Here is a 15,730-nt window from a genome sequence, read left to right as displayed (position 1 = left end):
CACTTTCAAAGGACCTTCACTGTCACAGAACCGGCGCTATTTCAGTGCCTCCACTGTCGCAGGACCTACCTCTTCACAGGATTTGCACTGTTGCAGCAACTGTAATTTCAATTTTTCAAAGTCATTGGTGGTTATTAGATTTAAGGCTGAATGAAATGTGATGCTACTTTTGACCGCATAAGAATTTGTTCTATAGCTCTTGTGATAAATGCCGTGTGTGCTAGGACCAGTAACCTATGGAAGATTTCATGAGCTCATACCACTCTCCACCTCACTTTGTGGAAGCTGGTGTTTTTAGAGTGTGATAAACTTCAGGTGAATGGATGCATTCAGCTGCACCACGCTCTAGAGTGGGCTACACAGCAGTCATATTGAGTCCTTGCTGGGAAGAGAAGAAATCCAGAAGAGGGAGATGGTTGTGTTGGGGGAAGAATCATAAAATACTTAGAGGATATAAGAAGGTAAGAATTATGGGGAACTGGAAAACAGAGCCAGAGGAAGAATGAGCACAGAGCAAACTGGGAAGGACAAAGTACAAAGTCACTTGGGTTTTGCCATCTGTGTGTCCTCTGGACAATCTCCCTGGGCCACATTTCTGGGAGAAAACCCTTGTAAGGTTTCATTCTTGAAGGAAAGCAGCAACACAACTTCATCAGTGAATTTCCCCATTGGAATTGGTTCATCCTTTAATGCCTCTGGGAAATACCCAGCTGGGGAATGTCCTGCTCTCTGCTGAGAGACAGCAGGAAAGTAGGTCGTCCTCTGTTTTCTCGTTGCTACAGCTCTTCTAAGTATGGCCGATTGTTGAGTGAAGACAAAGGATACTTCTGGTGTGTATGTATGCTTTGTTCACTGTGGGTGTTGTCGGAAGTGTCCTGAAAAGAAGGGCATGCCCAATGGTACTTCTGCTTCCTCTTTGACTAGCCTTATGATCATAGGGAGACACTAGGCCATTGGAAGATGAGGAGAGCAATGTGTCTAAGTTGTGTTCACTTCTATTCCTATTTAGTCCTAGAGGGAAATCAGCAAGGGTGTGAGGAATGCTGCTGTGCACTGACTGTGTGGTGTGAGGAATGCTGCTGTGCACTGACTGTGTGGTGTGAGGAATGCTGCTGTGCACTGACTGTGTGCTGTGAGGAATGCTGCTGTGCACTGACTGTGTGGTGTGAGGAATGCTGCTCTGCACTGACTGTGTGCTGTGAGGAATGCTGCTGTGTATTGACGCTGCCTTTTTTCTTTTCTCCCTACACCTGCATCCTTCTGGTGGCTCAGGTTGGACAACTAGGTGCCCATGACCAACTCCTCATTGTGGATGGATTTAGTCTGGTTGGACTTTCTCAGGAAAGGTATGACTAATTGGTTACTTTAAAGCTGATTGGTTAGTCTTACTGTATTGAAGTGATATTTTGCTTTTTATTTTGAAATTTGAATTCAAAAAGAAGTGCTGTAAAAGCTCTTTGTGTTTACTCATCTTCCCCTATAATCCTAGTTGTTAGAGCACATGAATCTCATTTGTGTTCACTCATAAGAATGTATATTCTTTAGAGTATTTCCTTAAATAATTATATAAATATGTACACATATACTTAGAGCTTGTAAAATGTTTAAATATCTTAATGTTAATGTTATAGAATAGAATATATTTACCTGTTTTATAATTAATTATCATAAGTGATGTGGACAGGACATAATCTTCTGAAAGCCTAGTTTATTTCCCACACAGCAACCGGGTTGAGGAACCTAAGCACAAGTATTCTGAACATAGACTCTACTGTGACAGTGACCGCTGTTTCTTTTCTACCTAAGGCAGCTGAACTCATGACTAGTACCAGTTCCATGGTTACCCTGGAAGTTGCAAATCAAGACATCCTCTCTCACTGCCTGTCCACCTTTCTTACCCAGCCATTGTCCTCCATGGTGCAGAGAGGTAAGAGCTAGTGACTCAAGCCAGGTTAGCCAACATATAGTAATCCTGTATTGAGATATGGCTCCTCTTAAAAGTTATCAAAATCTGGGGCTGGAAAGATGGTTCAGTATTTTACAACACCAGTGTTAGCTCACAATTGCCCCTAATTTCAGGGGATTTGAAACCTTCTTCTAAGTTCTTTGGACACCAGTCAAACATTCATGTGCACACATGCTGGGCAAACACTCATACACATAAATTATATTTATAAAGAGAGGCCCTAAAAGTCCCATGTAGTAGCTCCTACCACAGCTCTTGCTCAGCTCTTCAAGGAAGAAGTTAGTTGAGACTGAGTGCATGATGCTGAGAAATACTTCTGGATCATGATCCAGATCAGATCTGATGGTACATTTTCCTAGATACATTCACAGTCTGTTAAGTGCAGTATTGTGAACTCACTTCTGACCCTGACTCAGCTGTGGAACCTGCACACCCTAGCCCTGACCTTTGTAGCTGGAGTACCAACAACAGTATCAGCATCTGACAGCCTAGAATCCTGTTTACTAAAGCGTAGGACAGGAAACAATCCTGGCTAGACCATGTGTTGGCATGTTAAAGCAGAACACCATTTACTAACTCAAAGAGGGACGTGGGTAACAAATGAGTCCCAGGTGAGCAGACAGGAAGACTAAACTGTGAACAGGTGTGGATAATCACACCAGGTGACAGCACCATGTGATGCTGTCATTCTGATGGATAATAATATGTGTGTTATCAGGTGAGAGAAGAGAAGTTGAGTGCTTTTTAAAAAATACTCTAAAAAAGGTTACTTTGTTATTTACAAATTACAATTCAGGTGTTGAGAAAAAAAATAAGGTCAGTTTCCCCCATAGATACTTATTAAGTAAATGAAATGTTTTTCTAGACACAATATATGTAAAAACTTTTGAAAATGTACATATAAAGCAATTTGTGGCGGCATGTACCTTTAATGCCAGCTCTAAGAATGCAGAAAGAGGCAGATTTCTGTTAGTTTCCGGTGCCCCTGTCTGTGTAGTGAATTCCAGGCCAGGCTCAAATATATAGTGAGACCCTAGGCTATGGTTTCTTTTGATTGCTTGGTTGGTTTTGCATTTTTACGCTAGTCAAAGAATGTATATAAAGATCACCCAATTGTACCAAGAGCAGTTATTAAATATAAGAATTTTAGACGCATACTTTGAAGCTCTTCAAGTCTTAGAACCAGTAAGAGGGAGAGAATGAATGAATTGGCTTTGGTTTCAGTTTCAGATCGTTATGGCTCAGGTAAACCCAGAGCACAGAGTGAAGTTTTTATGAGTTTTATTTTTCTTGGATATTTTATGTATTCACATTTCAAACGTTATCCCCTTCCCATGCTCTCCCAACCCCCTGCCTCTGCTTCTATGTGGATGCTCCCGCTCCCACACACCCATTCCAATCTCAGTGCTCTGGAATAAGGATGCTTGCATGTAACCATTGCACTGAATAGGGGGACCCCAATGGAGGAGTTAGAGAAAGGACTGAAGGTGCTGAAGGGGTTTGCAACCCCACAGGAAGAACAACAATATCAACCAACCACAACCCACCAGAACTACCAGGTAGCAAACTATCAATTAATGAGTACACATAGAGGGATCCATGGCTCCAGCCACATGTGTAGCAGACGATGGCATTGTCCATCATCGATAGGTGGAAGAGTAAACGTTTTGAGCTCTATAATAATTCAGCTCAAAACGGCTCCCCAGAGAGTCCTCAAAAGCCTTGGACAGAGCACAGTGATCCAACGAATCTGCTTGGTAAAGACAGGCTGATGAAAAACAGAGCAGATCACCTTTTCAGCCCCAATGTGACAAGAGGAGGCACTCTCTAAGTCACCTTGTAACCCAGAAGCCAGTGAGGCACATTGTACTTCGATCATTGTTGTTTTCATAGAGGTCTCAAATTAGTCCAAAATTAGGATTTTACTTGAAAACCCCTTGACCTTATAGATCAAAATGCACTGTAAATGTGTCTTCAAAAAAGTGTCAGGTTTCCAAGGTAGTGGAGATCATTTTTACACTTAAAAGGCTGGCTAACAAAGTAGTGAGGATGGAATATCCTGAATAGGGACCCCAACCTCCAAAAGGCTTCAACCTCCAAAAGGCTTCACGTATTTACTCTCATGTCTCTAGCACAGATCTCATCTTGTCCTGGAGAAAGTCCTTATCCTGGTCTGTGGTGTCAGGAGACTTGTAGGGGTGCGTGAACCCGACTTCTGGTACATCTTTGTCTCTGGCTCAGTGCTAAACATCCTGCCCTCAGTGTATGATGGGTATGACATGGCTCCTGCATTTAAAGGAACATTGTTATGTTTATTTTACTTGTCATTTAATGTGACACTTGGGTTTTTAACATTATTTCTAATAGATCAGCCTCCTATTCCTGGAGAGAAGTGTGCATATACCACTAGAACAGCAGCTAACATCTGTCTCCACTGGAGACCTCTGCACTGAGGTCTGAGATGAGCTGGAACACTTTCTTACTTGTGAAATATCTGTCTTCTTTGATACAGTTCTCAACAAATTACATTAACTATCATTCCTGAATTTTGTTCACTGAAGTTTTATTTTTATTACGCTACTCAAGTAAACTAATACTAAATTATTGAATCTGGGAAAATGCGAATTAGTGTAAATGAGTAAATAAGAAAATGTGAAATGTTTTTTATTGAAAGCATAGGGTCAACATTACATTTTTAGCACAGCATTTAAAATACATGCTTTTTAGAAAACCATTTATTTATTTCCTTTATAATCCAATATTAGCCCTTCCTTTCTTCCCAGTAACCCACCATACAAATCTTCCCTCCATCGCCCTTTCCTGAAATGTCAAAGCTCCTTTCGGGGTTTCAAACCCCTTGAATGCTTTTTAAAAGATTGTAAAACAGATCCCTGAGGAAAAAGTATGCCTTTTATGCAGTTTCAATCATCTGATTGTTTATTTCTTTACATTTCACAAGAACAGACCCCTCAACCTAGACCTGGTTAGGAGCTAAATTGCAGGAGTGACAGTGCCACAAACAGCATGCATCAGTGTATAGAAAAATCTTTTTATTCCTTCATAGACACAGGAACAGCTGGCTACTTGGCGGGTGAGCCATAAAGTAGTGTCAGGTCTGGTTATTCACCCATTCCCCAGTTTTTGTTACCTCCTCTGTGAGGAAGAAACATGCATGAAATTTTGCTAACATCTCTGGTGAGTCCCTGAAGTAGTAGAGCTTCCTCTTTTCTTTTCTCAGCCTCTTACCTCTTCCAAGGAAGAACTTCAGGAAGAGTTTTACCTACTTGAGCTCCATTGAGTAGAGGCTGGCAAGGGTCTCTAGTGTGACAGTAATATGTGGATGCAGAGCTCCTCATTGTAATCTATGACATCCAGACAGGAGCACCTGAACCCTTCCTCCAAGTCAGTTACCCCTGCTTCCACTCTGACTAAGAGTGGTCCTGGCCATTGGGAAACCCCAGCAGAGGTGCTGCCCACCACTGTCACTGTCTCCCAGCCCATATGAACAGACCTCCCTCCACCACCTCCTCTACCACAGGTCCACTACACCAGATTTTGGTGGCATTTTAGTGGATTTGCCCCTCCCACCACCTTCTGCAAACAAGGCAGGATCCCAGTCTGTTCAGGTGGCTGCTGGCTAGCAAAAGAGAGTGAGGAGCAGCAGCGGTGGTCTCAGATATAGAAGGCCTGCCTGGACAAGGAAGCAGAGAGGAAGCACAGGGAGCAGGAGAGGAATGGGTGACAGATGCACTCTCATTCCCTGAACCTGCTTCCTTCTCTTCTTTGACCACACCGACCAAACCAGGAAAACCTTCCACACTGCAGAGGTCCCAAGAAACAGTCATTCTGGTGTTGTAGTCCCCGCAGCAGCCCCCCACTATTGAGCACAGGGATCTGCAGTTCATAACTATCAGTAAAGAGGAGTTGTCCTCTGGGGAGTCTGTCTCCAGACCCATGGAAACAAGATGCCAGGGAGAAGCTGGAGAAGCAACAGCAAATGCAACTTGTGGATATGCTAAGCAAGGAGATCCATGAGCTGCAAAACAAGGGGGACGGTAGTGCAGAGGAGAGTGACTGCATGTGGAAGAATATGCTGGAGTGGCAGTTCCAGAAGAGACTTAAGACCATATTTCTTGTGTTTCTCCCAGGTTCATTTCAGAATACTGTTCAAGAAGCTCAACATTTGATGTTTACTTAGTAGAAATTTATAACAACAATGTTTTTGCCCTTCTGGCCTTAGACAGTTCTACAGTGGTGTCCATGGTTAAGTGCAAGGCAGTGAGAACCCAGGAGTGACATTCAGAGGTACAAAGGATGACCTGCAGGTAAGGTGCTCCTGGGGCCCAGTGTCCTAAATGCAGGTCCTCAACCTTACAGCTGCCCACTCCAGCTCTGCCTGGGATGGAGACAGTGCTACCGACCTAGGAGGCATCTCAGGGAGTGTGCTTAGTATGTGCCCCATTGCTTCAGTGCATGACAAGGTTAATCTGCAGGAGCAGCAAGGATTTTAGCCAGGGGCGTTCTGTATCTGAGAAAGAACATGTCTTTAAGAACATCAATATGCTCACCTCTAGCACATATCAGCTTTATATGTCAAAGATATCATAATAAAGCTGTTTAAAACATAAAAAGTTATAGGGTAGCTCAAGTGTAGGATGTACTGACCCTGAGTATTATATCTAATTACACACACATACCCACACACAGAGAGAGAGAGAGAGAGAGAGAGAGAGAGAGAGAGAGAGAGAGAGAGAGAGAGAGCTAAAAAAGTTGGAAAAATAAACAAATCTTAAAAATATATAAATAACTGTGTAATTATTAAAAGTCTGTATGAGAGTCAATGTTTTTCGCCTCACATTGAGGAAGGGGCTTAGAGAAATGAATTATCCCCCTCCAACCTCCAAAAACATACACACACACACACAATCAACGACATGTGTAATTGTACCAGGAAATACCCGTATTTTATAGAATGCCATAATGGAAAGTAAGAACCATCTTTTTCGTTAAGGGTTGCCAATATATTCTTTTTTCAAGGTGTGTGCAGCCGTGCCAGTCTTGTTCACCATGGGATGGAAGAGGTCCCTGACCTGTGAGCCTAGAGGTGACCAGGTGCTCCATTCTGAGACTGAGAAAGGCAGGATGCCCACTCAAGGGTCCATAGCTGGGAAGGTTTTCAAGCTATGTACAGTGCTGGAAAAGCCTACACAGGGCATACAGTTAGCAGTGATGTGTTTGCAGGAAGTCCAAGGAACCAGCTTTGTACTGATGCAGGTGGGCAAGCATTTATCATCCACCTGCCACTCTGACAGCAATAAGAGTATTGCTTAAGTTTTATTTCATAGATTTGATCCCTGACCAAAATAACAAAAACTGCACCCTTAACGATGTAGCAAATAGAATAGTGGATACTAGGCCAAGAACCTTTGACTCTTCTAATACCATTGTGTATTTTAGAGCAAGGAAGGAGAGGTATCAATGGACAGCAGTCTGCTTTCCCCACGAGTGCTCTACCACTGAGTTAGTAGCCTTAGCCCTCCTCACCTTTAGAAAAAGGGTGTGACTAAGTTGTCCATGGTGACCTTGAACTCATGCTGTAGACCAGGCTAGCCTTGAACTTCTGATCCCCCTTCCTACTGTGTGTCTTGATTGTCTGGTATTACAGGCCCATTTCTCTACAGCTGACCAGCTTGCTTGCTTCCTCCTTTCTTTTCTTCTCCTTTCTATCTCTCTCTTTCATTCGTTCTTCCTTCCTTCCTTTCTCTCTCTCTCTCTCTCTCTCTCTCTCTCTCTCTCTCTCTCTCTCTCTCTCTTTCTCTCTCACTCTGCCTTTCTTGATTTTTTGTTCTTTCTTTCGTTCGTTCTTTCATACTTTCCTTCCTTTCTTTCATTCTTTTCTTTCTTTCATTCTTTAACTTTCTTTTCTTCCTTCTTTCATTCCTTTGTTCCTTTCTTTTAAGATTCAATTATTTGAGTGGTCTATCTGCATGTACATCTGTGTGTCCAAAGAGGGCATCAGATCTGATTATAGTTAGATAGTATCCATAAAATGGTGACTGGAATCAAACTCAGGACCTTTGAAAGTGCAGCCAGGCTCTGAACCACTGAGCCTGCTCTCCAACCCCAGCCCATTTTCGTAAACTTAGCACACTTGGTTCACATGAGAATTGTCTGTCCATGAGCAAGATAAGGTTAATCATAGCAAAGAGTGCTTATCCCTTGCCAGATCAACCTGGGGTCTCCTGTGACTTATGCTGTCCTTTTCCAGGCCTGTCATCAGTGCCTTGGCGTTTGTGGGACTCATCCACAGAGGCATGCAACTCAGAGAACGGTACCCCAACTTGGTGCACAGGAACTCTTTCAGGTGTCACTTGATTGTCACAGGTTTCTGCTCGGTCAGCAAGGAAGGGAAGCCTAGCCCTGTGCCAGGTCAGTTCCCAGTACAGAAGTTCATTCATGGCAAACCCAAGTGATCATTGCAGTGAGCGTTGGCTCTCTAGAGCCCACATCAAGGAGGCCTTCCAGACTTTGGAAGTGGAGAGGGAGGGAAGAAAACAAAAGTATGGTACACTCACACTTTGGAAGGACACACATCCATCCTAAGTGAAACACAAGTTCTGTTTTCCAGTTGACAAGTATATAACATGGCTCTTAAGGCTACACCCCCATTGTAAAAGCCGGTGATGTCAATCACAGCAGGTAAGATGTCAGCCACCTGAGTCATGCAGAGTTTGACCACATGAGACTCACCCCAGGACTTAAATGCAGTGAGTTCAAGGACTCACATGCTATGCTGCGTGGGCTCCTCCTTATGCCACACCTTGACCCCATTGCACCCTGGGCCTCCACACCATAAGCCAGAGTGCAGTTCCCTGGGCACAGTAGGACACACCTAGGCTAGTTTCCACTCCCATGGATGTTCTTGTGGCCTTGTCAGAGCACTGTGACCACATCCCACATCTGAACAGCAAGCTAATCAACAGGATGCTCTAGGAGTCCATCCGTTTGTCTTCTTCAGAGACGCCATAATAGAGGGGGCAGAAATCCAGGCTTTAGGGAGCTACCACAGCCATGATTGTTCATTTGTCCCAGCCACTCCACCTTTGGCCAAGTTACAGCTCTGCCAGGCCCTGCCATGTTGTCTTCAAAATCTTTGTGTGTCAGTGATACTTGTATGAACTATGCTACACGTTGGCCTAGAGGCTGGGCTTTCCTCTTGCATTTCCAGCAAGACTACAGAGTTCCCGTGGGAGACTCTCATGGCTCTTCATGTTCTGGGAGCACAGTCTGCAGATGTCTCTAAGGTATTGGACATCAGACCCCACTGAGGAGTGAGAGGCTTTCAGTGGCTTATAGACCCAAGGCCTGGGCATGATGGCCTTTATTGTGTGTTTGATAGCATGTATGCTCTGCTCCAAGTGTAGACAGACACTCCCCATGACTGTAGTCTATGCTTGGAGTGTGGGTACACACTCTCCATGCAAACAGCTGTCTATGAACACACAGATGCCATTTTCATGATTTAGACCTGTTATCTTTGATGTTTCTTTTAAAAGACAATCATATAAAGTTACTGTGATTTTGTGCTGGCTTTCTTTACCCAGCCCACAGATGAATATTGGAAGGAGACTCGAATCTGCGTGGGCTCCTCCTTATGCCCATACCCTGACCCCATTGCACACTTTTAGGCAGAGGCATGGCAGAGCGTGGCCTGTAATTGTCCTGTCCATTCCCTATGGATTGTGACCACAATCTGCAATTCTGCACAGCCTGGCATCCAAGGAAATTGGTATAGTTCCCTACAATGTCTCCACAGGCCCAGAGGAAGGACATAAATAGAATCTTTTTGAGACCCAAGTGGCTTCTCAGGGTCAGCCAATGCTCTTGGCTCCTTCTTGTCTCTGAAGACACAGGGCACAGGTCCTGACCTGCATGCACCTGTAGCTGCTGCACACACTAAGGATGACTTGTGCTGGCCTCTGATGCTTCTGGGAGTCCTGAAAACCACAATCCCTGGGCCAAGGGGACTAGTGAGGGACAAGTGAGCACAAGGCCCCTGCCTGCTCCCTGGAGACCAGAAACCCCAGCAGGGTTCTCACTGCTGTGTTCCCCAAGATAATCACAAGCACCTGTTACAGCAGGTCATGCTCTGGTGGGAAAGGCAGACAGGCACATCCAAGGCTGTACTGTGGCCATGCTGGGCCTGCCTGCTCTTCAGGGGCATACTCTACCATGCCACTCAGCATACCCCAAGCTGTGTCTGGAGTGCTTTGGTCTCACAGGAATGCTGTGTTCATGGAGACACTGACAAACTAAGGACCAAGACCCTGTCAAGTACCCATCCACACATGACTCCTGCCAGGAATCAGCAGTATGGGCAACCACGTAAACATGGAGACATGGATTATTTCTTCCTTGGGAGCACTTGTGAACCACAGGGTCAGGTGACAAGCTCTAGACCAGGAAAGGATCAGGAGGAGCAGAGTGACCTCACCTGAACTTGAGGAATAGGGAACCCAGCAAGGGGAGTGACCACCCCTGGGTCACACAATTTAGGGACATATGTGGTGGGAAGAAGCTAAGTTGAGGCAGCCTGGACACATCCCAAGATAGGAGGTGATTGGGGGGGGGCGGTGTAGGCTTGCATGAAATGATGTGTGTGTGTGTATGTGTGTGTGTGTGTGCCTGTGTATGTCTGTGGATGGGCCTATCCTGACACCAGACCTGACCGATGCCAGGCACCCACAGCTGGCACAGACCCCACTTTACACTAGGGTTTTTGTTCCCAAAGGTTTTCTAATGGAAGGTAATATGAGTCTTGTACAGGGCTAGTTCACCAGATTTTGTACGAAAGATGAAATCTGATCTTTAGAGATTGGAGTCTGAGCTAGTGTTGTGGACCCTCCTCTTCCCACTGTTCCCAGTCTGTTTCGTGTCACAATATCCAGGGAATAGAACCCTCAGTTCTGCCAGCACCTCTGTGTGAGGCATTGCATCAGATGACATCCAGAATGGTTGTCCCAACTCCACATGTTCTGGCCCAGGTCAAGATGCACACAAGAAGGCCTAGATGAGGAGGTACTGCCCCACCCAGCCAGACAGACTTCATCTACTCTAACAGATGTTAGGAGGAGGTGCAGATATGACTCACAAAAATGCATCCACTATTGGGCTCAACTACCAAGAACCTGTGAGCAGCAGTGACATTCAAGTCTCCTCTCATCCAAGTAAAGGGACATCAAATACTTCTTTGGACCCTGGGCAGTAAAGAAATCTTGAGGGCTCCATGAGTAGATAACATACCATGAACCATATCAGAGCCCATGGACTATACCTGCTTGATGACCCTGGACCTCCTTGGCTAAGGTGAGGAGAGGAGACCCCAAACAGCCCTATACCAGTGACTCAGAAACACTGTCAGACAGGATGGACCAGCCTCCACAACCTGAGATGTGCAGTAAGGGTTCTTTTCCATTCCGTACAAAGATGTCTGGTTTGCAGAGTCTCAAATGGATCTGAGACATACTGCAAGGGAGGCTTTGTGTTGGGTGCAGTAGTTAAAACCAGGACATGAGAAGGGTAACTGCAGAGCTGTGATCTCGGAAATTCTGCAGAGCCCAGTTTGGATTATTGGAGGCTAGGCAGGCTTTGCAGTCATAGACCTCCCTCTACTGCCCATGTCCCTTCATGACACCTTCTCTAGCAGATAAGACCAGAGTCCAGGCTGCTTCAGGGCTAACAAGACACTTGTTTCTCTCATACACTTATGCTCCTGAGAATCCTAGTAGCTTACAACCAGAAACAGGAAAAATAGAGCCCATCCAAAGCCCTATGATTAAGTCAGAGCTAGTCCCATCTCCTACAAGTGGGCAGGGAAAGGCGACTGATGTGGTGGGCAGAAGTGGTAAGGGCCAGCAACTGACTTGCTTGGAAAAGGCTGGAGACTGGTCATGCTGGAATGATCTCAAGCAACCTTCAAGGCTGGCTGGCACAGAAAGGGCTGCTGTATATCTCTTGCCCAGACCACAATGTCCTCCAGGGTTCTGTCTTCACCAGGCCAGTATAGGAAGAGGTAGCACCTGAACTTCATGCCATTGAGAGAGCTAACCTCTTGAGGAACCAGCTGGTCCACCAGTGTGCAGTCTCAAGTTTCGCTGGGTGAGAGAGTCGTGGGCTGTCTGTATGATTGAGCAGACACTTGTTGTCCAGGCTGAGGACATACTGGGCACCTCTGCGGTTGTTCTCTGCCTCTTCAACCTACAGGGAGATAGAAAACATGGAGGTAGTCTGCACGCTGACTTTTGGCACTTTCTATGCTCCTACAATCCCAGGACTGAAGGTCTACATATACCATCTAATTCTGGCAGAGTCTATCTGTCATGGGCCAGATAAGCCATATTGTTGGTTGCTCTGTCTTAGCTTTCATGACACACTGCCCTCTATTTTACCTCAGGCTGTCTCCTCCAAGCATCCCAGCATGCATCAGCTCCATATCCTGTCCAACATACCTTAGGGTCCCTGATAATTCCAGATACTTTAATGTTCTCCCAGGCTGCACTGTGGGCTCTTGTGTGCCTCACATTCATCCTAGAAGTTCTTGGGAGCCTCCATGCCATGGCATAGGATATCTTTGTGTCCACACAGAGCCGAGTGATTCCATCCAGTACAGGATTCTCTCCCTATTGTTGAATTTTGGCACTTATGTCTTTAGGAATGGCTCTGCGTGTGGTCAACACACACTACCCTGGAAGACCCGAGAGTTCAAGGACGGCCAACTTTCACTTAAGCAAACTTGTCCACAGACTGCGTGGGTCCCATCAGCTGGGAGTAGCCTCCACATTGCAGTGATGTGCAAACTTCTGCTTTTAAGTCATGATGGACTTTAGGATCTAACCTGAGGACCCTACACAAGGCACAGGTAGGTGATGTGTAAATGAGGCATGTTACTTGGTCAGGTCTTCAGTGCAGTGTCTTTAGCGGACAGGCTTTTGGGAGGGCATATGCTTCTCTATTAAATGAGCTGGCTCCTCTGAAGGCCTCAACTCTGCTGTGTCTGCCGCTCATGCTCCCTCCTCCAAGAATCTAACTGTCCCTAGCTCTCTGTGACTGGCTGGTCAGTCAGCCTTCATGCCACTCCACAGCCACTCTACAACACAGAGCCCACACTGTCCTCTGCAGAAGTTTCACAGGACTGCTGCTTTAGTCTCTCTGTTGCGCTATGGGGGTCCAAAGTCAAGTTTCTTAGGTCCCTAAGGGTCCCTGAAAAGGCTTTAGAACAAGGTAGAGGTGAAGAAATCAGGAAATAAACTCCTGCAGTACTTCATGACTACCACTGGAGGGCTCTACACCTTTCTGGTTCTAGTGTGCCACTCAGCAAGCCCTCTCACTCACTCTAAGGTTCTGAGCCTGATGGAGAGGACTCCTGCTAAACCCAGTGTTCCCAAGAAACTGGCTGTATCAGCAGGGCTAACTGTAGAGGATTCTCCACGACCCTGAGAACACAATTTGGAAATCTCAGGTAGGCAGGGTGTGTGGGGGAGCAACCAGGGCTGGATGGAGACCTTCCCCAGAATTTGATCTCCAGCCCTGCATTCTGATTAGCATGAACTACACTCCTGTGAAGGTCTCTGGGTGGTTCCTGAAATTAGGTGGAGGAAGAGGAGGAGAAGGAGGAGGAGGAGAAGGAGAAGGAGGAAGAGTAAGAGGAGGAGAAGAAGGAGGGGGAGGAGGAGGAGGAAGAGGAAAAAACAAGTAAGCAAGGACAAGACAGGCACATGGCCCGACTCACTGCAGTGGCCCATCGTATCCTAGGTGTTTTCCTGCCCTATCTGTGAAGCAGGAACCAAACACCACTCCTCATGGGACTGTCTGAGATGAGGCCAGCTGTGGGTCTGAACTGTCAGCAAGGAGGACGGGAGCTGTCTGTGCCATACATCGAAGCATAGTGTCCCACATAAGCCCATCTCACAAATGATGCCATCTCCTCCCCAGAGTGGCTCAAGTAAGGGTTAGGAGTGCCTGGTGAATGCCAAGCTCTCCCCTACTCCTGCGGACCCATGAATGGTGCCTTCTCAGGGCCCATCTATCCTGAGCCCAGGGAGCAGCCAGAGGGCATATTCATGCGATTTCATACTCAGGTCAATCTGCTATCCTGTACCCCATGAGTCAGGACTGAACCTCAGTGCTCAAGACCACTTGTTTTTTTCTGGACAAGACTTTCAGAATGTGGTCACACACAGTGTTAGTGACACATTGCATGCCCATGACTGGCATTCATTGTTGCCCTGAGCACCCAGGGATTCAGATCAGCATTGGCCAGATCAGACTCTTTGCTACCTGGTCCTAAAGCTCACCTCCAATGTAGTTCCATGTGTCCTGACTGCTGCAGCTGCACCAGAAGCTACCAGATGTCTTCCCACAGAATCGTACTGTAATGTGGGCTCATCCGCAGACATCTCACACTCTCCCTGCTGGGAGTTAGGTTGGATGCCTGCTGTGTGAGAGCTGCCTTGCTTTGTGGAGCAGAGTCAGAAGCAGTGGAGGAGATGTTGTCTGTTGCTCTTATTGTCCTCAGTGCCCAGTGCTTCCCTGTGGTTTGGGTTCAGATCCAGCTCCAGTGAATCACTGATTAAATTCAGCCCATAGAAGCTGGAAACACCATGGGGCACAGGGTAGACCAGGAATGAGGGGCAACCAAGCAATCCAGGACCCTGTGTGGACCAGGGAAGCCAATAATCCAGGTCACCTCTCAGGCAGGATGCAAGGCCAGGAGCTCTGTGTGCCCAGAAAGAGGTAGATGGGACCCTGACTCCCACAAAATGCTCCTTCAGAACTATTACATCATCAGCTTTGAGAAAGTCGTCCTCATTAAGGACTTTCCGCACAGCTTGCACTGCCATCTAACTCTGTCTTCCAGGGGTGATCCTCTTCAGGAATATTGACATGTCTTCTATGAATGGTTAATATTCTGATAATTTGTTTCATAAACATTGCTCAGCATAGTATCTGTCTCCAAAAGAAGTCATTCAGCAATTATCCCAGGAAAGGGAAGCAAAGTCCTTCTCCTCTTCCTCTACCTCCTACCCCTCCTCCTCCTTCTCCTTCTCCTTCTTCTCCTCCTATTCCACTTTTCCTATTCCTTCTCCTCCAGATTTTTCTCCTCCTCCTCCTGCTCTGCCTCCTCTTCCTGCTCTGCCTCCTCCTCCTCCTCCTCCTCCTCCTCCTCCTCCTTCTCCTCCTCCTCCTCCTCCTCTTCCCCTCTTCCTCCTTCTGCTACTGCTAATGCTGCTGGTGCTATTGCTGTTACTCCTGATGGTGCTGTAGCTTCTGCTGGTGTCTTTTCATTGGCCATGTGTCTGAAATCACCACCTGTTTATACACAGGATATGACAGAATTTCAAGATGGCACTGTGAAAGAAAAAAAGAATTTATTCTAAGCAAAAAAAAAATATGAGGTAGAATACTTAGATTAGCATTTGGAGCTTTGATTGCTTTATTATTTTATTACTTCTTCTCTTCTACTTCTCAGTTAAGATTTTTGAAAGAAATCATTTAGAAATGTTACCAATCAGTAGGCCTTAGGAACAAAAAAAAATCAGTATGCAAAAAACTATGCATGCATCCAGGATTCTGACCATCAACAATAACCCACAAACTAGGTTGTTGATACTTATTCAATGACAAACCTTGTTATTAATTTTAAGGATTAATGGAATGGGACGTCACATTTGAAAAGATAAGACTCTGTTCTGCAGCACTTGGAAT

General features: G+C 45.8%; 1 long non-coding RNA gene and 1 pseudogene across 1 annotated transcript; both read right to left on the bottom strand.

Annotated features, from left to right (window-relative positions):
* The window catches only part of LOC134485036 (sperm motility kinase Y-like), a 319,058-nt pseudogene that overhangs the window by 242,067 nt on the left and 61,261 nt on the right, over positions 1-15,730 (bottom strand).
* LOC134485022 (uncharacterized) lies at positions 11,695-15,384 on the bottom strand. The gene is made up of 2 exons (XR_010062918.1): positions 14,320-15,384; positions 11,695-12,223 (listed from the first exon to the last, which is right to left on the bottom strand). It is a non-coding gene; the product is annotated as an uncharacterized LOC134485022 (long non-coding RNA).

This window comes from Rattus norvegicus, chromosome 1 (genome assembly GCF_036323735.1).
Source record: "Rattus norvegicus strain BN/NHsdMcwi chromosome 1, GRCr8, whole genome shotgun sequence".
Taxonomy (NCBI): domain Eukaryota; kingdom Metazoa; phylum Chordata; class Mammalia; order Rodentia; family Muridae; genus Rattus; species Rattus norvegicus.
Note: the sequence above shows the minus strand (reverse complement) of the source record. Positions and strands in the feature narration are given on the sequence as shown.